This window comes from Apium graveolens, chromosome 3 (assembly GCF_009905375.1).
Source record: "Apium graveolens cultivar Ventura chromosome 3, ASM990537v1, whole genome shotgun sequence".
NCBI lineage: Eukaryota > Viridiplantae > Streptophyta > Magnoliopsida > Apiales > Apiaceae > Apium > Apium graveolens.
The window spans coordinates 52,752,870-52,758,631 of record NC_133649.1 but is presented as its reverse complement, the minus strand read 5'-3'; the positions used below and the strand labels follow the sequence as shown (position 1 = coordinate 52,758,631).

The 5,762-nt window shown below is 31.3% G+C and overlaps 1 long non-coding RNA gene across 1 annotated transcript; it reads right to left on the bottom strand.

The window, feature by feature from the left end:
* Nucleotides 1-2,280: 2,280 nt before the first annotated feature.
* Nucleotides 2,281-5,286, bottom strand: LOC141710716 (uncharacterized). Its single transcript, XR_012571028.1, has 3 exons — nt 5,207-5,286; nt 2,995-3,284; nt 2,281-2,534 (listed from the first exon to the last, which is right to left on the bottom strand). It is a non-coding gene; the product is annotated as an uncharacterized LOC141710716 (long non-coding RNA).
* Nucleotides 5,287-5,762: the final 476 nt, after the last annotated feature.

The following is a 5,762-nucleotide window of genomic DNA, read 5'->3' as shown; positions in this document are numbered from 1 at the left end:
ACTTAAGGGATTATTAAATATCCAGAAAGTATTTAAAATTATACTGAATAGTTTATAAATCATTTCACGTTATTTAATAAAGATTTAACTATTCAAAGAGCAATTATAGGATACCAAACCCTGTTTTGATTATTTGATTAAGGTGTCTCCATTCGTTGGACCTCATTCAGAAATATTTTGTATTTAAGGTTTAATAATTTATTGAACCTTAATGAAAAATACTTTGTACTTAAGATTTTATCAATTCATTGAACCATATTCAGAGATATATTATATATAAGGTTTTTATCAATTCATTGAACCTTATACAGAGATGTTTTATTTATTAGATTTTATCAATTTATTGAATCCCTCTTAAATTATTATGAGACCTTAGATATTTAATATCTTCGAACTTCTAAAAACTTATTTAAAAATAGACATAGTTCCCAAAGGTAATTTCTAAATTATTCAAAACTCTTGAAAGAGATTAATCATTTGAAACGTATCAAAACCTTAGGGAACTTAGTCTAGAAGCATAAGAGTTTTGCTTCCTCATTCAAACTTGTTGATAGCGTGATTCTAACTTGTTGGCAGCATATAGGAGAAGCCATGAATAGCATAAACTCCCAAAGACACGAAGAAAATTATAATCCGGAGATGATTTAAATAAGCATTCATATGGGGATTTTGGTCCTAGTGTGGATGTTGCCATCCTATTTATGAGATAAATGGCATGTTGGCAAGTAAAAGACCAAAACTTATATGGTAGTGCGCTTTGATGGAGAAGAGTTTTTGCTATTTCTATGATGTGACGGTGCTTACACTCTGCAAAAGCAACCCTCTGAGGAGTATAAGGAGGTGATTTGAGATGTTGAATCCTTTGTGTTTGGAGATAGGACTATAAACCAGTGAATTCACCCCCTCCATTCGTATAAATGGATTGGATTTTAGTGCCCGTTTGGGAAATTCTAAAATAAGTCACTTATGACTTAAATCGAATAAGTGACTGATAAGTGATAAGTTGATAAATGCTTATAAGTTATATAAGTGTTTGGATAATTTAACTTATAAGTCGGAATTTTTATTATTTAAATTCAATAAAATAAATAATTTTTAAATATAATTATCTTAATTCTTATATTTTAAGTTAGATTAACATTAAAAAATTATATTTAAAAATAAAATTGATAAAAAATGAAAAATAAAAAATAAGTTGAGAAAAAGTACGTCGTTACTAACATTCAACTTATCAGTTTATAACTTGTAAATTCAACTTATAAGTTGGGTCGACAAACACTCGTCAATAAGTTATTACGGGCTTATAAGTCAACAAGCTGACTTAAATGATTTGTCAAACAGGCCCTTAGAGCACCCGCACTGTGGCTGGACAAATCAGTGTGAACAAGCATTATGGAAAACATTTTAAAGTGACCAGGGACAGTTTACTGGGCCGGGGTCATTTGACAGTAAATGGTTATTTTAATATTACTTTTGTGTATAAAGACTGAACATGCATGCTTTTTGATCCTGTGAGGTGTAACATTTATTTGCAATTTATTTTGTCAAACAACGGCTATATTAACATTAGGATGAACGGTTATATTTTCAAATGGTAACAATTTTGTTTCTATAAATACAAAATTCTATACCATATTTTTAACACTCTGCATCCAAAAAAAATCTTAGCAAAAAATGAATTCAAACAATCCCCCATCTTCAAATCAAAATTCAAATTCACAAAATATAAATCATAAATTTCCATATACATATCCAATTCCCTATTTTTCAAACCCACAAAATTTACACTTTAATTCTCAAAATATGAATTCTCCATACCAATTTTCACATTTCCAGAATTCTCAATTTCCATTTTCATATGCTCAAAATTCACCATATCAGTTTCCATTTCCTCCATTTTCAAATTCACAAATTGAAACCCAACAAACACCAATTAATGTTCAAAATTCTCCGGAAAGGAAATACAAACAGGGAAGTAAGGATAAATGTACATCCTCTTTGCCAATTATTTAAATTTTTCTAGTAAGGTGACTTTCACCAAATGTACTTTAATCAACTATCTGGAACAACACTTGTAAATATCTTATGTCTAACAAAAGAAAAAAAAATCTAAACTAATTACCATAATTAATGAAGCCTTTTAAGGATAGAATATTGAAAGATGATACTTACATATCTACACAAAAAATGTACCATAAGTATTTAGCCCAATAGATTAAGTCAACTACAATTACAAACCAATTCAGCAGACTGAGAAAGCTTTACTGGGAATCGCGAAGTTCTTACCTCTGTTCATTAAAAGAATAATGTGAAAATGCAAGCACCCCTCTGTCAGTGGTGTCAACCTTGTGCATGTCTTTATTTCTTTGAATGAATTCCCAAGATGTCCATTTGTAACCATCTTTACACGTTAATGACTCACAGGCATCCCGGTCAGGCCATCTTTTTGAATGACTATCAAGGGGGCCTTTTGTTACATGCCAAGCATTTCTTCACTGATTTCTAAAGGCCATTTTGAGAGATGTTTACATTCCCTGTCCCATGTTGATTACACAAAAACCAAATTAGAAGCTACAATAATTGAAGTGATCTTGAAATACTGGAAAACTAAAGACAGGCAGAGACACTCACACAAACAGAGAGATTTAAAGATAGGAGTGTTATTTGATTGTTTTTTTGAGTTAGTTTGCGTATGTGAGTTGATTGAACAGACACGGAATTTTTTACCTAAATCTAATGAGGTGGCACACATTTGTGTCTATTAACCAACTAAAGGAATAAATTCGTACTTGCAGAAGATGTCCTTAAACGGAAGGAAAAGAAAAATCGTAGCTACATACCACCATGCATGATGCCTAGGATGAAATGTTGAAAAATGACCCTCAATGACCAGACAAAAAAATTGTACCATCCGATCTACAGAATTTTGAATCTACCAAAGTAAACCAGCAGAACAGATTGTCACAATTTTACTAGGAATTGATCAAGTCTTACCTCTGACCAAAAGAAGAATCCGCAACTGTAAGCACTTCTCTGTTGATGGTGTCAATATTGTGCATATCTTTACATCCTTGAGAGCATTCCCAAGATGACCATCCAGAACTATCTTTACACTTAAATGACTCGCATGCATCCTGTTCAGGCCATCTAAAAGAATGATCAGCATGGGAATTTAAATGGCCTTTCTTTACAGACCAAAAACTTCTTTCAATGATGGCAGAAGGTAGTGGAGTCTCTTCCATCATTGTGCTTCAAATATAAGATCCTTCCGGCTCCCGTAACTCCTGAAAAGATAATACTTGAGAGAAAATTGCAAATTTTTTTTTGGGGGGTGGGGGGGGTGGGTAATCTGCAATCTTTAATTAATAAAAGTAAGTTTCAAGTTTTGCATTGACCAAACATATGATGATTCTGTTTCCGTAATAAGATAGTAGGAGTTCCTTCACATTAGCATCCTTTAATCTTTCCACGAAGTTACAACGTAACTGTAAATAATAATGTTCAACTGCTACAAAGCTAGCTCTAATCACAGTTTACTACCACCAAAAAAATCATGATAATATTTGCAACTCTATAAGACTGACTACGAAGGCAATCAAGTAATTGCAAGTGCAACAATCTATATGCATCAACTATGATGATACTTGCTCAGAGACAACTTGGCTAGCAATTATCCTGCATTGGAATCACTGATTCAATTCAACTACTGCAAAGTTACAACTAGCCAGAAGTAGTCGGGCTCCTGCCTATCTTACCCCACTAGTCAAGGCATGACTTATTTGTTATACAGCAGATATTTTACATTTTACATTACATGTGCTCAAGCAACTTGGCAACTGAAAGTGTTTCAAATAAGTTCTTATACACCAGATAATCTACATTACATATGCTCAAGCAACTGAGAAACTATATATAGCTAGGAGAAAAGATATTTGAAGACCATGTTAGGTTCTCATTAGATTACCCCGATCTACACTCTACAGTTAAAAGGCTACATGTGAAAAGAAAGTCAGCTACTTGGAACACATATTTTAATACTAACTTGCCTAAATCCACACAAGCAACTTGCATATTTACCAACATTAAGCTATTAAGATCGTGTACTCATATATCCTAGGTTGCCAGAAGCACATATGAGCAATATTATGGCCACAAAAGTTGCTTGAATCACTGAATACTTAAAATTCAAAATCTAGTCTTGTAAACCTAGAATATGAGACGTCCTGAATTAAAATGCAGTTTTCTTTTCTTGGCAACACGAAGAATCTTTTGACTATCAATATTATCACCTAATAGCAGTTAATCATTCCAACATTGATATACATATAAAATAAAATAAAATATAGATACTACTAACTAAAAGAAGCTAACTATTCCAATACGAGCTATATAAATCATGTACCCAAAATCTTTATCTCCTGATAACATAAAGAACCACTTTATTATCACAGGCACCTGATAAAAACAGCTAATCCTTCCAAACAAACCTCATTAAATTCAGCAATCGTCTAAACAAAAAAATTGAAATATAAACGTAATCTCATATATGTAAGGGCTGCAATCACCGCCACTAACTAATAGCAGCTAACAAGTCTTATACAACGAAAACCTACTTGAAGAAGCCTAGAATTAGCATCATTAAGTCAATAACCGTGAATAAGGAATGATTATTTTAAAATAAAATTGAATCTCAAATATGTAATAGCACCAAATTAGTACCACTCACTAATGCAGCTCATCATTTCCAACATCGAGTTATAAATTTCACGTAATCACAAGCATTACATTATCTCATGCCAATAACAAAGTAGAACGACATTATAAGAGCCAACATTAATGTATCTGATACCAATACTTAAATTCAATACCTACTTTACAAAACATAGCATAAATTCCAACATTAAGAAGTCAAAATTATCAACAACCTGTTTCCTTGCCACTAATCACTAGCTAAAAGCATCTACTAATTCGAACAAACATCAATAATGATTAAACACAACAATCATGTGACATTTAACATAAGCTGACATTACGTGTAATATGTATGATTAAAGGAGATGTTAACAGTAACGCTACTACACCTATGTTAAAGGAATCATAAGCATGAAACATAAGATTAAAAAACCTAATTACAAACTAGACAGAGATAGATACGAAGAAATGTTACCTTGTTTAGTAAGCAAAAATAGACACGAAGAAATGTTACCTTGTTTAGTAAGCAAAAAAAGAAGACCAGGCGAAAGCAGTGCTTCGAATAGAAGGAGGGTTCGAATTTTTTTTAACAAGTTTGAACCCAGAATTTGACATGTTAAAAAAATTTAAAAGTATGATTTTATATATTACATTCTTACGAATATTTTCATATTAACTTTATATTAAATCTATCCAAATCAAAAAGTGACGGTGTTAAAATGATTTAACTAGAAATACGCATTCAATATATATTTCTATTTTTTTGTCATCTATTCCTAACTTCCATTATAATTTGTAACTCGTAATTTTTTTAAACAAAAAAGTATAACTTTCACTTATAAATTTTACCTCAATTAAAAAATTTTAAGTAGACGCAATCTTTTTTTTCCAAAAATTAAGGGGGTTATTTTTAATTTTTATATAATTTGAATATACACGTTTAACTAAACTATTAATTGGGATTTTGAAGGATTATTATGGATTTTAGAAATCACGGGGTGTTCAATTTGGATTTTAAATAATCCTTTAAAATCGGAAGGTATTCAACAAGGATTGGAAAAAATCTTTTA